Source organism: Gallus gallus, chromosome 17, assembly GCF_016699485.2.
Source record: "Gallus gallus isolate bGalGal1 chromosome 17, bGalGal1.mat.broiler.GRCg7b, whole genome shotgun sequence".
NCBI lineage: Eukaryota > Metazoa > Chordata > Aves > Galliformes > Phasianidae > Gallus > Gallus gallus.
Genome location: NC_052548.1, coordinates 6,148,130 through 6,165,105, shown reverse-complemented (window position 1 = coordinate 6,165,105; position 16,976 = coordinate 6,148,130). Strand labels below are relative to the sequence as shown.

The window sequence follows — 16,976 nt, the reverse complement described above, 5'->3', positions numbered from 1 at the left end:
TTCCTCCCCACCCTTTTTATTCCTTTTTGAAGCCTGTTCAGAGCATAACCTGTTGGGGGCAACCCCGGTACCCAGCACAAGCCGAGTTTCTCTCATCACCTTCCCTCTCCCCTTCTCTCTTTGTCCTGCTCTGCCACACACCGAACCCTGTCAAGTTTCTAGCTGATCCGGAGGGAGATGCCGGTCCTGCCAGCTCCAGCATCCAACTGCTCTTCCCAGAGCCCAGGAGCTGCTGTAACCATAGAAACCGCATCCAACGCGCAGGCTCCGCTGGGGGGGCACAAAAGGATGCTGAGACGCACACAAGGGGCAGGTAGGGAACAAGGCAGGGCTCCACCAAAGCACCCCAAATTGGGGACAGTGCGGGGCGGAGGGGGATGCAGCAATGCAGGAGGTGTTTGGCTGCAGGCTGAGCGCTGGCTGGCAGAGCTGACGGTGCATTTTACAGCGCGCAGGGAGAGCAGTGAGGTAATTGGGAGGATTCTGTTGCAAAGCTTTGTCTTGCTCTGCCCTGCGCTTTAGCTGCACACGAGATGGGTACCCGAGGCTCCCGCTGGCCCGAGAAGTAATCAGTCATTAATCCTTCAGCTCTTTTTGCACCGTGAATATAAACAGGCCAAATCCCATCCCCGGCTGTGCTGGCGAGAGTCTTTATGTTGATGGCACTGGAAGCAACACACGTACCTCCAAGGGCAAGATATGGACCGGCATAGGCAGTTAATGAGCTGATCCAAACCTTGCATTAATTCTGCACATCTCCCGACGCAGACACAGCCCCCGTTCAGGCAGCACCATTCAGAATAGGCTCCAACCGAGAGCACCTCTTCAGACACCTCACACTGAGCCCTTAAATCCGCACACAGATACAAAAGAGGTGCGATTTTTGGATGCACTGGGCACAGCAGATGCTTGGTGTCTGCAAGAGCCAGACAGCACCCGCTGCTGTGCCAGGAAAGCAGATCGGAGGGGGCTCAGCACGAGAGGAAGGGGAAACACTACCTGCAGGCACAGCCCACGGACACAGAGGAGCCCGAGATTAGGAACCAGGATGGCACAGGGAGATAGCAAATGGGTACAGTGGTGAGCTTGGCAGCTCCACCAGTTAGTGGGCGCACTGTTTGTCCCCTCCACCTGCTCAGCACTCCAGCACTGAGACACAGCGCTGGCCTCCCTGGGGCTCCCAGTCTGCAGGGAAGCGTACGGACCTACGGGAAGGTGGGGGGATAAAAATACCAATTCTTTTGCACCTTTTTAGCACAGAAAACAAACAAAAAAACCCAAACAAAAATAAGTCTGCGCAACTGCCAACCCCTCCTCTTTCATTTCCTCCCCCCCCAACCCCACTCCTAGACGTAAATACTCCATGCAAACCCCATGCGCAAACAAGCTGCGACCTCTGGATAAAGAGGCTCAGCCTCCAAATGGCCGCACCGCTCCTATTTTGGGCTCTGACTCTGCTGGGGTGGAACAAGCACAGCTCAGCTGTCTTCTCCATCCACAGCCCGCAGTCAGCCGAGCCCCCAGCTCCAGTCCTCAATGGCCCCATTGTTTGGGGCTGGGAGCTGCTGGTCTGTCCCGTCTGGCTCCCCAACATCCGGCAGGGCACGGGGGGACCAAGCTGCCTGCAGCCCCTGAGTGGGAGGGAAAAGAGAGGAGGGAGCTGCCCCAGCAAGGCAGAGCTGGTTGGGATCCCCTTCACTGAGGCACTTGGGAGCCGAGCCCTTCTCTCTCACTCCAGAGATAAGGCTTAAAATCTCCCCTCTCCCCCAACAGGCTCCCTTTGACTTCCTGAACTGGGGAGCGAACACAATCACTCCCAGCTCCAAAAAAGAGCCAGAGATTGCAGGATACACACAAACCCCATGAGCCACCAGGAGCAGGGCCCAGCCAGGCTGGCATCCAGGCGGACACACTTGAGTGGATCACAGATCGCCAGGAGATAGCGGCACCCAGGGAGCACTCAGAGACGGGCCAGCCCTCCCACAGCTCAGCGTCCCACCAGCCTGGCTCTGCCAAAAATCAGAGCCCTTGAGGTACGGTGCTGAGCTGCTCCATCATCTCTCACCCAGGCTCTGCTTGACACACAGCCACCTCCACCCGCAGCTGAAACTTTCCAACAGGTCAACAATGGTGTTGCTTTTGAAAGTCCCAAGAGTTTCTTTCCCCCTGAAAGATGCAAGCAAAGGGTTGAAACAATGCCCTTCCTCACGCAGCATCCTCAGCGAGCTTCAAACACCACCCAAGGAAAAAGCTAGAGAATAAAGAAGCCCAAAAAGCAACCTGAGTCCTCCAAGCCACTGTCACTGCTGGGCCAGAAGGGCTGAAAATGCCTTGAGAGCAGCAGTGGGACATCGCTTCTAATATCAGCACTGGTAGTCATAAGGGACTGTATCCTTTGTGACCCATTTTGTTCCAGCTGCCATCACTGCAGCATCCCACCAGGGCCACTCCGACCAACTGCCCAGAGAGGTGATGGGTGCTCTGTCCCTGCAGACACCCGAGGTCAGAGCTGGACAGGGCTCTGAGCACCTGCTGGAGCTGTGGGTGCCTCTGTTCACTGCAGGGAGTTGGACCAGACAGCCTTTAAGGATCCCTTCCTACTGAAACGATTCTGCGATCCTATGATTTAGCCACAGCAGTTGGGGTAATTCCCTGCCAACCCCACAGGCAGCACTGGGTTTGCCACATCCACCACATCCAACCCACACCAGCCCCGAGCAGCGGTGCCACCGTGTACCGCTTGACCTGCTGAGTGACGCTTAGCGATACGAGACATGCCTGCTTTCTGCACAGCTCGTTTTTCTCTCCTGCATGAGAATAGCTTTGCTGGCAGCGATGGGAGCCCACGCGCAGGAACAGCTTGCTGTTTGTACTCGGAGCACAGAAGTAGCAGAGCAGCCCGGCGTGGATGAGCCCTGCTCTGCTTCCTGCTGCAGACAGCGTTATTGGTGTTGAAGCAACGCTTGCCCTGGTGTGAGGCTGGGCAGCCCTGAGCAAAGAGCAGTAATGCAGAGTCCTCAGGTTTTTTTGGGGTTTTCTCTCCAACACGTGCACACAGGCGCCAATGGGGGCGGGGAGGCCCAGGCTGTGCTGATTTATTGGAGGAAATACAACTTTAAACCCATTCCCCCTCCCAGCAACTCTGCAGCTTTTCAGACGCAGCATTAGCAGCTCTCGTGCTATCCACACAGATTGCTCCTCGATCCCAAACGAAGGACGCAGCCAAGCTGTCCCCAGGTCCAACTACAGCTGACAGGCAGCTCTGCCTGGGCCGGACTGCATGGAGCACAACCCATGGGCACAGCACAGCGAGGGTCACACACACAGCCCTCACCCTCCCACCATGCTCTCCTCGCACTCCCTCAATGTCTCCTCCCCACTTTGTAAGTATCTCTTCAATGGATGAAAAGAAAAAGCCAAGCAAAAAGCTAACTGGACTGTCTCCTTTGGAGTCTTTCCTTGTGGGATTTCTCCTCTGTTGGCCCAGCACCTCCCTGTGCTACATGTGCATCTTCCGTTTGGGTCACTTAGCAATTGGTTCCTCCCCTTGTCTTGATCTCCTGTATCTTCTAGTCTGCCAGTTACCAATGGATCTGCTCACAGAGGAGGATCTAGCAGCTCAAGTCCTGGAAGAGCCCTGTGACGGGCTTTGCAAGCTCAGGCAGTGCTTTGGTGAAGCAGGTTTTGTGGGTGTTCTCCCCCATGTTCTGCTGCAGAGAGCAGGAGAAACCCTCTGGTTGCCCTCTGAGCTGTCAGCCCCAGCTCTGGGTGCTTGGGGCATCCCAGATGTCATATGCAAGCATCCGGAGCTTTAGCAGCAGAGAGCTGTATGGTACCATTTGCATGCCTTCTCCAAGTGGTTTCAGCCTGAGAGCAATGCCACATCCAACAGCGAGAGCCCCGTGCCAGATCTCTGCACCGATAGCTCCAAAAGATGATTCACCAAAGAGGTATTCAACCCAGGATCTCCCCGTCCAAAGGGAATACCCAGCGATCTGATCTCTCCAGCACTATATTTTACTCAGTGCTTAACACTGGCAAAACACTCAATAGGACCCATGGGGATTTCTCTATCTGCTAATCCACTGCCTCTTCTCTCCGTTCCTCTCCGAGTTTTCATTGTTGCTTTGGATTTGACTTCACTCCGCTTCTTTTAAGGTATGAGGCTGATACATATCTCCATAGAACTTCTAAACCTACTGACCCACTTCCAGCCAAGTTTATGGGGATAGGTGGAGACTTCAGAGATAACATTCCTGCAGCCACAGAGCGCAGCAGTGGGGCGGGCTGGGTGCCCTCTGCTTAGACATCATGTGCAGATGCTGCCATTTTCCCCAACCACGGGGAAACAAAGCAAAACGAGCTCAGAATGAGAGCTCACGGTTTAAAACCCAACTGGCAGACAAGGCAAGCGGAGCACCCCCAGTGTGACAGCAGTCCCCGCCTCGCCACCGAGTGCTCTCCCAAATGAACCAAAAGGACCACAGTGCTAATGAGCCCCAGGCAAAGAGCAGAAGAGATCAAGGATGCTGCAAACATCTCGTGTTCCTGCAGGAGCAGGGCAACGTCCCCCAGGGATGCTGGGAAAGCGACTATGGCCCACGCTGCAGAACAGGGCTCCTGCCAACACAGCTGGGTTTGGGATTAGAAAGCTCGAGGCAGCGATCCCCCAGACAGCATCCTGGGGCTGCAGCATCCCTGAGGAGCACCAGCACACCCCTCCCTTCACAGCACACCTCTTGCTGTGCCCAATCTCCCCGTTTAGAAGACGGCAGAAACAATTTCAGGTGCCTGATTGCTACACCGAAGGCTGCAAAGAAAAAAATAATCATCTTTCCTTGCAGAACGCCTGGAGAAGCCCTGAAACACGAGATTAAGGATTCAACATCACCCCATCAATTCCTCTCCCTCAGCAGCTCCTGCGGCCACCCTCCTGCACAAGAACAAGGAAGGAGAGGACACATCCCAGCCTGGAGGTGACCCACACGGCACCCCAGACACACAACCGCTTTGCACTGTCCTGCTGCAGGACATCCCATTTCATTAGGGACAGTTCAGCATGCCTGCTCACCCCACTGGCTGCCCAATTTGCACTGCCTGCCCCAGCGCACCAATGGGAGTCTACACCAGAAGAGCTGCACTATGATCTGATCAGCCTGTTTGATATGGCAGTGCCTGGTTCAATGCCCATTGAAATCAAAGGCCCCTTGATCTCATCAGGCACCAAATCTCAGCCCCGCTCCCTCCAGCTGAGCACAACCATCCCGTTGTCGCCAGGCGCCCCAGCAGCTTGGGCCACCACTACATAATTAGAAGGCGTAATGCTGGGTTTAACCAACGCACCGACACGGCTTCTTCTTAACAGTTGTGAATAATTTCCCCTGGCTTTGGAATTCCATTGCAGAGAGAGTTCAAGAAGCTATTCAAAGCTTCAGGAACCACTCGTATCTGCGGATCTCAAAGCGTTGCAGAGACAGCAATGCACTGCAGTGCAGGTCTCCTTGGAGAGGTGGAGTGGGGCTTCACACCAAGTGGAAATGGAAGTACAGGGAGAACACTTTGGGTCTATCCCAAAAAGTCCCAGTGCCCAATCGTCATCATGCTCTCACACAGCAGATGCAAGCGAGAAATAACTACCTTGAGGAGGAGAGCAGGAATCCAACCTGCTTCATCCAGGCTGCCATCTGAGGGGCTATTCACTTTTCTTTTGCTTGTTCAGGAGCAGAGCCACCCGAGTTAGTGGGCACATCAGTGCTTGGCTCTGTGGGACCTAAGGCTGAAAGGCTATGCAGGAAGGGAAGCACAAACCAGAGACTGCTCCATGCCACACAGACAGCTCAGGATCATTGCTGGGAGCCTGATGTATCGTGGGGAGAAAGGGGGCGTGGGATCCCAACCTCACTGTCCGCATGGAGATGTGAGAGGCAGCGGGAAAACATTCACCAGGATGGGCTCATCGCCAGCTTTGGGGTCTGCCTGATCCCAGGAACCCCATCGGGTCAATAGAAGTCGCTTCCCATCCCACTCTGCTGAGAGAAGGAAAATCCCATCAACAAATAAAGAAATGCATAAAACAAAGCACCGAGGCTGGCAGAAGGGAGAAGAGCCCCACGCCAAGCACACGCAGCATGTCTCATCAGACAGGACTGTGGAGGAGCAGCAGGAACAGCAAACAGAGGACTCTGCAGCAACGGCACCGGGAGCTGCGGGGTGGATGGTTTATAGGCCAAAAAGTGGCTTTATAAAACCGGATCTTTAAATATTTGCTCCGACGTGGCTTCCAAGTCCCATCTGCTGCAGCAGTTAAGCTCTCGCAGCCCTCGCACGTGGCGGTGCCTGTGTGCAGTGTGTCCCTGCTCCAAAGGCAACGCTGACATCCCTGTTGAAACCTGAGGAGAAGAAGAAACAGGTTATTCCTTTCCCACTTCTCAAAGGGGATTGATACAGCAAGATAGCCAAATGACAGAATCTATTCCTTTTGGTGACAGTGGACACGGCAATATCTGAACAAGCAGTGAGAAGTGGGGCTTCAGGAGCCCACATTAGAGGGACAGAAGGACGTGCACACCAAATAAGCTCATGTCCTGCATAGCTCTGAACACGAAAGGCCTCGAGACTCTGAATCAGGCCCTCAGAGCTCCTTCCAAACCCACCCGTCTGTTCCTTTCAGCAGCTCCAGACCTGCAAATCGTGCGTCATCGTGCAAGGGGAGCACACAGTGCAACAGAAGAGCTTCTGCATCAGCCATTGCCGCTGACTCCTTAGCAAGGGCTTTTTAATGGGTTTTTCTGCAGAACTCCCCCAGTGTTTTTGCAAAAGCAGCAGCCCCCAGCTCCACACAGCCCCACATGCCCTGCTCCCTCCTGCAGGGGATTCTAGAGGGTCCTGTAAATGACTCTCTCTGCACAGCCCCCACCCCCAGCTCCTGGTGCCTGTTTGCCCCATTCAGGGGCAGTCCCTCCCAGGAACAGCCCAGCACCATGCAGGGAGCAAAGGAGTGCAATTCAGGCACAATTTCCAGCCCCTCACATGCTCTGACCCTGCCCACCTCCCAGCTCTTTCACCAGCTCAAGTCACAATGTTCCTTTACCTCTAGGAAAAGCATCCAGCCACAGTTAGCTGGGTAGCCAACCACACCACCCCCGCTTCCCAACAACAGCCTCTCTCCAGCTGAGGGGTGAGGGCTGTGCTCCCCAGCACCCTCCTGCCTTCCCCCAGCTACCCCAGGGGCAAAAAGGCTCATTTGCTTTTGAAGAGCCTGAAGATTCCTCTGCAGCACAGGGAACTGCAGAAGCAGCAGCCAGGCTGCTTCGTTTGCTGCTCCTCTCCTTCCCTATAGCTCTCCAGCAAAGCACAAGAGCCTTCTGCTTTGCACCCAGTGCTGCCGAGCAGCCTCCATCTCCCCAGCTGGAAGAAAACCGCTGCTTCTCCCCTCCCGTTGCGCTGCATCTGCTGAGCAGCTCGGGAGCAGCCTGCATGAAAGGTACTGACAAAATAAAGTTGGATTGTACTGCATTATTGAAAAAGTGACCTCCAGTGGTCAATAAAGCCTTTGCCCACCGTTTCCAGGCAGCGGTGCCTGTTGTCAGGCTCTGTCTCGGTTCAGCAGGACGGCATTCTGTCTCTCCCGGTCCCAACTCCCACGAGTGGCTCGTTAAAACTCAGAGTCTGCACTTTGGTAACGAGGAGCTCAAAGCACTTTAATGCACGGATGCAATCATGAATGCAAACAGGCTGCAGGCAAGAGAGCAGCATAACAGCAGTCTGTTCCCCCATCGCCATCCTCACAGCTACTGGCTCTAGGCAGAAGCACGGGTCTGATAAGAGAACTTGGCAGAAGGTGCAGTTCCAGGATGAGGGCTTTTTCAGTTTCACTGCAAACCCTCCCTCAGCCATGGGGAGAGGGAAAGGGGATTTGAGGGACACATCCCTGCATCGCAGCAGCACCAGGCTCAGCGCCTTCAGCACCAGAGCAGGTAACACACAGGTTCCCCTTGAAGATGCCCTGCTCTGTATCACTGTGATCCCACTCCTTTTACATTGGATTTCTATGAGCAATTATACAAACAGCCTCCTCCTACCCTCCCCTCACCCCAGCTGCAGGAGGCAGATCTGCCCCGGCCACATGAGGCACCATAGGAGGAGGTTAACCCCAGAGTGGAGCAGGATTACCATCTACCCAGCTTCCCCTCCATCCCTCTTCATGTGACTGGGTGCTCTGGGTGAGTTTTTCCTCTTGGTGGGATTAGCATCCAGTAGAGCCCAGCTGCAATAAGCTGAGCTCCTTGAGACATTAGGAGAGGATAACCCCAAGAGAAATAGAGGGAAGGTCCAAAAGGCTTCTAAGGATCCACCTTGCTTGCTGGTGCTGCCATGGTGAAGGCTGCCTCCATCCCTTCTGCTACGAGCAGCCAGCCTCTCCAGGTCCTGCACCATCTCAGGACCAATGCTGCTTGGGGACGTTGTCCCACCTCATGCAGGATCCAGGCAGAAGTGAGGAACAGCCCCAACACCTTCACAAGCCAGGCCAGAGTGGGAAGAGCTCCCACAGCTTGGCAGATGCTCACAGTGTGAGCTGGAGCCTCTGCAGCATCACCTCCCCTTCCCACCAGGGAAATCTGCACAGGACAGATAACAAGCTCCACAGACACATTGCAGAGGGGGTCACCAGCCAGTGGGGTCTGGGAAACACAGGCATTGGGGAGGGAGGGGGAGCACTAATTAACCATCTCCTTCCCCACGGGGACTGGTTTAGACAGCATGAAAGATTAAAGGTCTCAAGGATGCAAGAGGAGCTGGAGGGGAAGAACCTCCTCCTGTGCATGGGCACAGATAGGCACACCACAAAGCTCATAGGTACAGCCAAGACCAGGGTGTCAGCTGTGGATATCGCACACGGGGCAAGGAGATAACCAAGAAAATGCTGCTTTCCTAAATTCAGCATCCACCACGTGCATCATCCCCAACTCTTCACCCTCAAACACACCTCAGAGCTGTGCAAGGCTCATTTCCATCAACGGCTGCTTCGGAAAAGACCCTTTCCATTTCAACCCATCTCCCAAACTCCCTCTTGTGCCACGTGCCAGCAGCACAGACCGGGCTCCACTCCCCACCCAAAGCAACGCACCCAAAGCAGAGGGACAGCAGTTGCCTACACAGATCCTGCAGAGCAGCCTCCTGTTGCATGCGGATGCACAAAACACAGGTGGGTGCAGCAGGACCCAGCACATTTATTGCACCCTGTTGGTAGAACAGCCACATCCCTCCCTGCACTACTCCACGGTTCACAGCTTTGGGATCAAGAGGAAGGGCAAAGCTCATCGTTCCTCTCGGGTAGGCACGCACCTATGCCTGGCAGGTGGCATTGCTCCCAGGAGGATGGGAGCTCGGAGCTCTCCAGCCCTCAGCATCTGGCACTGCTGCAGTACCAAGGGCAGCGCCGGGCAGTCGATCTGATCTGCAGAAGGCTGCAAATTCCCCAAAGAGAAGTCAACTGTGACATCCAGAGAGGCAAAAACACGGGGCCAACCCTCCCTTCGCCTGCAACAAAACGGCATGGCCTTGTGGTGGCCACACATGGCCGGGAAGAAGGCAAAGTAAATACAAACTCCCAGCCGACACCACTGCAGTGGGTGGTGGCCCAACCACTTGTCATCCTGAGGACAAGGACCCTCCTCCTGGTAGGGTCACTCATAGTGAGGGCAGCAATGCAAGGCTGCCTGCCCCAATGGGATGGGATAAAGGAAGGTGCCAGGGGTTGGAATTTTGCTCTGTGCACCTTATCACAGCAGCAAAGGACAAACAGACCAAGCAGGTCCCCCACCACTGGTAGGACCTGTCTGAGCTGTGCTCAGCCATACAAAATGCCCATTGCTCTCCAGAGAGATGAGGATGTGCCCTACTCAAGAATAGGAATGGAATTGTGATTTGGGGGTGACCAAGGGAACCAACTTCACCTCTCCATTGCTTTGACTTCAAACCTACAGCATCACATCCAGCCTGGTGCCCGCTGCTCCAGCCATGGCAGATTGGGTCTATCAGGTGAATCTGGGCCCAAGTTACTGCCCTGCAGCTTTAGAAGTTTTAAATAACAATAAGTCACAGCTCTGTATCTCAGACCAAGCTCTCTTTTGGATCACCCAAGCCCCAGACAGGAGCACGAAACCAGACAGGCAGGACCAGAACACATTCCCATCCTACCTCTGCAGCAGAGCCCCAGCTCCACGCCTGCCCCTGGGGTGCTGTCTGGCAGGCAGAGTGAGGCTTTGGAGGCAGCTTAATTCTGAACCCTGCCATCAGTGGGGCCAGATCCTGGCTCTTGATTCGCCCAAGTTGGGCCCTTTCCTGGGGGCTGCAACTTGCAAGGGGCAAGAGAGTGGGACACAATTTGGGGCCATGCAAAGGAAACAGGAGCAAGCTGCAACAGCTGCTCCCTTTCCTGTGCTTCCCTTTTGTCTCTGCAAACCCTCTCAGCTTTACTGGTGAGCAAAGCTCAACCCAAAAGCTGGCTGCAGCCGGCAGCAGGGCTGTACCTGCACGTGTTGGTGAGTCAGAGCCCGCTGGAGACACGCACTGAGCACTCCCTTTTCAACTTCTGCCTCCTTGAAATGCCCTCACCATCCGTTTCTGCCCTTTTTTGCCTTCAGTCCTAATGGGTGAGGGAAGTCAGGCTTCAGAAGGGAAGCCTGTCGTCTTCTCATTCCATTCGTGCCCAACGTGCAGCTCCCACAGCAGGGGCACCCTGAGCTGGGTACTCACCGAGGGCACAGCAGTGTACCCAATAGCAGCACTGGGGCACAAAGCAGCCCTGCCACCTGCCCTGTGAGACATCTCAGTGGCAAAGCATCCCCTTAGGATGCCTCACATGGATTCCGCTTTGTGCATTTGAATTTCACTCTTGCTCCAGGTGCCAAGGAAGAAGCAGGGCACAGACCAGCACAGAGGCACAAGATGTTTTCTGCATTGCACAACCAAAACCCAGGCTGGGCTGCAACGCATGGAGGCAGCTCATATCCTTCTCAAGGCCTTTGGTGGGGAGAAACACCTGGACCAATGCCGCACCAAACCTGCTGTGCCATGCAGAGCCCCAGTGCTCCCCGCACATCTCTGAGCCAACGCCTCCAGCTGCAGCCTCCCCATGAACCACAGCCACCTCCTTCACAGCTTCCCAGGTAACAGAGCAGGGCAGGCTGGACCCGGTGCTTTCATAACAAACCTGTTTTCTTTCTGTCAGCCACCTGCAACAAAGAAAACCAGGCTCACAGGCAGCCAAAGGAGATGTAGTACCTATTTGATTTTCTATTGTATTCCTGAATAGTAAGTTCAAGCCTATTCACAGCTGATTTGGTTCTGTTTTCGGTGCCATTTGAGACCCTCACGCTTCATAGAGAGACGAGCAGAATGAGGAGCAAGGACAGTCCCAGGGAGCCCAGAAACCCCGCGTGGTGAGGAGCACAGGGGCTCGGAGCAGGAGAGCCCACATTCATAAGCTCACCCCAGGAGCCCGCATTTAGAGATGGGAAACAGATTCACTCCCTGCCAGGAGCAGAGGGAAACATCAGGGATACGCAGGCAGCATTTTGTTGATAGGGGCTGAGCACGGGAGGCTGTGCTGATGCTCCCTCCCCAGAGGAAAGGGCACAGATCACAGTGAAAAAGCTGTCCTGGCTTGGTAGCTGTGCAGGGAGGCTGGTGAGCACAGGGCAGGGAGCACCCAGGGGTGTCACACAGTGGCTCAGACATACAAAGTGACCCGTGGCACGTTTGGCAGCCTGCCCTGCCACCTTACACACACACACACACACACACACACACCATAGTCCTGCTGGGTTTCAGTCCTGCTCTCCCTGCTGGATGCCTGGCAATGCCTGGGAAGGGGCTCCTTCCCCACCTGCATAGGGGTGCATACAGGCCCTCAAGCATTCATATGTAGTGTAGGACAAGATATTGGGACACAGCAGGCACCAGACTGCTAGAAGCTTCAAATAATGGCTCCAAATACAGCAGTTTGGAGGACATGTCCAGCGTAGATGCCTGCTCTTGAAGTTCCTCCCCAGCAGCCCACAGAGCCAGCAGGGCATGGAGAAACAAACAGCCACACATTCCCAACAATAGCAGCCAGGCTACAGCAAACACCCAAGTTGTCTAACCTGGAAACAAGCCCTATTTGGTGGCATTTTCCCTCTGCCCTCCCTCCAGGTAGGCAGGGGCCTCATGGCATCCCAGTGTACTGATATGAAAAGGATGCTTTGAGTAATATCTGCTTGCAATGGAATAAGGTGGGACAAATCTTAATCAGAAGCAGGACCAACACACTGGGGAATTGCATGGGGAGCTCCAGAAAAGCACTGTCCTTGCACTAAAGTGGCAGAATAGCAGTACCCTCTCTTCACTTTCCCCTGTGAACCTATACAGAGGAGGGGCAGGAGGCCCCCAGCAAACCCTTCAGCCCCATCACCCCTCTGTGGGGTTTTCCACCGCAGGACGAGGGCAGGAGGCCAGAGGGAAAGGGGCTGCCATTCCCCCAGCCTGTGAGCCAAGGGGATGCACGTGACTCAGTGCTGGCTTGGATTTCTGAGCCCTGTCACCACACCAGCTGCTCCTGCCCATCCCTCTCCCCAGAGAGGCCCACAGATGGGGTGGCCGAGGTGGCCACAGGTGAATCCCACAGACCTGATCAACAGCCCTTTCTCTGCAGCCACTTCACAGTGATGCTGGCCAGGTGGGTGCCGGAGCAGCCCCGCAGGCTCTGGTCGATGCATGGTCCACCTCTGCTGGCACCAGGGATGTGAGCACCACACTGGGCAGGGACTTGCCCTGGTAGAAACTAGATCTGGGCTGCTCCAGAACCAAAAATAACCCGCCAGCTGCCCAGGAAGAAAGGAGAGCCAAGAGCACACAGATCACACACATGTCAGGAGGAGAGGCATCTGCACCCATCTTCGGGGATAACGGGGGGAGCACAGTTCTTGGTGCGGCTCAACAGAGAATCTGCTCTTCTCCATTGAATCGCACCAAGAACTGTGCAATACAGCCTGCAGGGTTTTATGGACAGCAAAGCAGCAGACGGCTGACACCTTCAGGGCCCTGTTCTCCATCTGGGGAAGAGCTGCCATGCCTCAGAGCTGCAGACACCCTGGTGCAGCTGTGTCAAGCAGCAGAGACCACTGCTCCATCCCTGCTCTCCTCTCCTGCTCAGCCAGGAGCCCACAGAACCGCACACTGTGCTGGATAGGAGCAGCAATTACCACGGGATGCCTCGATCCTCACACTCTCAGAATACAGCTTCTTGTCCTTTGGGTTACCTCCCAGGGGAACGTGAGCGATGGGGGCACAGCATCCAGAGCTGCCTCAGGCATGAGCCCCACAGACAGCAACCCTTTGGGCAGGCAGAAAGTCACCACATCCCGTACACATCCCACCAACAAAGGAGACTGACCCACCAAAAACCTTCACTGCCCACACTAGAGAGGTGCAGTCCCTTCTCCAGTACTTCTGGTGCTCTGCCACTCAAAGATGCTTTCCCTAAGAGAAGTACCCAAGCGAGGTCACAGGTTTTCCATCAGCCCCCATGGTCACATGCTGATCACTACCAGGACCAAGGTGTAGAGTCAGGCTCAACTAGAGTAGCATCCTGCATCAACCCACACTTCAGGCAGCATTTTCTCCTGACCTTTCCCAAATTTTCCACTTCTTCTGCCTCTTCCTGCCAGCAAGGCACCAGCAACACGCTGTGTTTCAAGACTTGTCCTCTCAGAGCAGGTCAACACCTGTCCTGTAAGCCAGGCAGGGAGCAGAAAGAGCCAGCACAAGTCACTCAGAATCCCAGCTCCACCAGCATACCAAAAGCACCAGCATTGCTCATCCCCACACACTACTACTGCAGCCAAGGGAGGGCACTCACAGTGCACACCTTATGGAAAAGCTCTATAAAACAGGGCTGAACCCTCAGCAGGCACAATCTGTGCTCAGAGCAGAGCTGCAGAGGAGCTGGCCTTGGATGCAGCCACCCATCCCCTCCTGGGGTTGTGCCTGGCACCGGGGCTGCTCCCACCTTTCCAAGCCAGCCTCCCCGGGCAGGAGGAGACAAGCAGGGAGCCGGGTGCTCCTGGAGCCACCATCTGCCTCCCTGCTGCAGCAGGAGAAGAAAGCAGCATTGAACAAGTCTTGGGATGTCGGCCGCCAGCACTGTTGCATTGCTTTGCTGGGAGAGGCTCATCCTGCAGGGGAGAAGAGGAGGTAACTGCTCATAGGGAAAGCAGGAAGCCTGGTGCTTCCCAGCTCCCTGCAGTGGTTGGGGAAAGGCTGTTCCGTCCCAGTCCTGCTGCTGGCAGGTGTAGCTGCGAGCTCACCTTGCACACCAGGACCCTGCTTACTGCACCTCACCAGGCACCATGCAGCCCAGGGCCAGGCACTCTGGCTGCCAGCAATGAATCTCACGTTCTTTCTGCACAACCAGTCAGCACTGGGAAGAAAACTTCAACTCTATTCTGCAACGTGAGCCCTCAAAGCACCCACCCAGAGCTGAGACCCTGCTGTCCTGAGCTCAGCATCCCAAAGGGCTGTGCTGCTGCTCAGACACACAAAGCGAGCAGGAGCTCTGCACCAACTAAAAGCCTTTTATTTCATTTTGCTTGCTCTCTCATTTCAAGCTAGCCGCCAATACCTTGGGAAACCCAAGCTGGAGAGACTTAGGATTTATTTTTGAGAGCTTAACATCCATTATGCTCTTCAAAAATTTATGCCCTTAAGCATCTCCACAGTGGCTGCCGAACACCCATTAAAACCTCCGTCCATTGCTTCATCCTGACAAGTCTCACCTTTGAGATACACCCATAAAGACCTGGCAACCTGCTCGGCTCAAGTCCTGGGCTCCTCAGACCTGACCGTAGCACCAACAGCCCAGGAAAGGATGTTGTCTCCGTAGTAGAGTGGGACACCAGAGGTGAGGCTGTGTCCAGGAGCAACCACCACGCGCTGGCTTTGCTGCATACAACTGAGGCAGGACAGCTTGATGTGTCAGTTGGAAATGCAATTAACTTCAGCATTCAGGGAGATAAGAGAAGATTTGAGGTTCCTATGGATGCAGTTGCTTGGCTCTTAGTTCCTCTAGCAATGCTAGCCTGGTGACGTTATCCACATTGCATTTCTGCCTTTTGCAGAGCAAGACAAGTTCCCTCCAGCCATGGGAATGCCTGTGTGAGTGGGGCATTTCCAAAGCAGCACCACACTGGGAGCTGATTGCACACAGCTTCATTTCCAGGACCCCCCCACCCACCACTGCTGCATTTTACCCGTTGGACTTCTGCTCCAGCAACGGAGAAGGAAGGGTCTGGGCTCTGGTGGGGAGCAGGGCTGTCAGAAGCAATCAGCTCAGGGGATGCAGAGGGGTGCACACCTCAGCACGGGGCTCCTTCGAAGCATCTGCTGCAATGCAACCATCATCACACATTAGGCAGCCAGTACGAGGCACCCAAATGGCAGGCAAGGGGTGAAAAGCAAAAAGGAACAGGTAACAGTGCTAGATGGGTGCCTGCGGGGGAGCTTTCCTCAGCCCTCCCCACCAGATATCACCACCAGGTCCCTGTGCAGCCCATATTCCCCCTAAATGCAGCGCTGGGGCTCAGAGCTTTACAGGCAGGTTCCCACTGGGCTCAGCACACACATACAGGAGCCTTTTGCAAGCCAGCAAGCATCAGCACATCACAGCGCCAAGGAGAGCACAGGCAGCAAGCTATGGGACCGAGGTGATGCAGCACGGACTGAGCTGTGCCACGCAGCACACACAGCTTCATGCAGCCCTGACATGAGCCTGAACCCCCAGCAAGAGCCAGCTGGAGCCTGGTGCCAGACGGGATTGGATGTGCCCAGTGTTGTCTCCAACACTTGCAGGCAGAAGGGAAAAAGGACCCAATTCAGCCCCTCGGTGGGCGAGCAGCCAACCAGCACCCAGGGGAGCAAGGTAGGGGTAACAGCACCGGGCTCAGCGCTGCCACCCAAAGCCTCTGCTTGCCTTCAGGCTCGTGGGTGAACTGCAGCATGCAGCCACAGCCGACACGGGCAGGCCTGGGCCATCTGCCCCAGAGCATCACCCAACACCAACCAGCTCAGCTACCGGCACCAAGCCCTCCCCACCGGTTGCACTTTGGTGGTTATTCCTGCTTTTCCAGTCAGCGAGGCCCCAGAAGCCCCCTCCAGCATGCATGCCTGCAGAGGGATTGCATCCAGTAGGGTGCAGAGGCAAGAGAAGAGCAGCAGGGACAGAGCCTTCAGAGGCAGCCAGGTGCCAGGATGGCTCTGCGGGGTCAGCATTTTATTGCAAGCCCCTCATCGTGGTCCCAGCACTCACCCTGCTGCAGCTCCCACTGCAGTCCCCAGCCCTGCACCCAGAGCCTGCCCCATCGCAGGTGGGAGCTGCTGCAGGCAGTGGGTGCCCTGCTGGCCCCTCCCTCCAGGTTTCACCCAAGCTGCTGAGCAGGAGCCAGGCAAGCCGCAGGGCCAGGCTGGGGCAGCTGGCTGCAAGCACCGTGTGCCAGGCTGAGCTACACCGGGAGGGAAAGCTGCAGGTCACAGCCATGCCACCGCGGCACCAGAAAGCTGCCCGGCTGCTCACACTGCCACAACTCCGTGCTTTGCTCTGAAGCTCTTCAGCCGTGGCGCTCACACACAGGGATGTCCGTATCGTCCCCCCGCCCCCCCCGGCAATGACACAGCCCCGGTGCCGACTTCTTGACCCTGGGAGCACCACCACTCAGCAGCATCCCGGGCACGGCAGAGGGATGCTCCGGCAGGGATGCAGGAGCGGCGGCGCAGCGGGGCCATCGCCAGCTGCCAGCGCCCAGGCACCGAAGGAGTTACCGAGCTCGTTAATCCCAAAGGCCACGCGAGCGATTTTTATCTTTAAAAAGCCCACAGCCCGGGTTGCACGGCTCCGCTAGGGAGCTCGCTCGGGCACAGCCACTGCTCCTTTAAGGTAT

At 55.6% G+C, this 16,976-nt stretch overlaps 1 protein-coding gene across 1 annotated transcript in view; it reads right to left on the bottom strand.

The window, feature by feature from the left end:
- LOC107052204 overlaps positions 1–16,976 on the bottom strand; it is a 98,588-nt gene that overhangs the window by 76,552 nt on the left and 5,060 nt on the right. Inside the window, exon 2 of the mRNA XM_046901898.1 lies at positions 100–6,389. The gene's annotated coding sequence lies outside the window, so the exon portion shown is untranslated. The remainder of the gene's footprint in view (positions 1–99; positions 6,390–16,976) is intronic.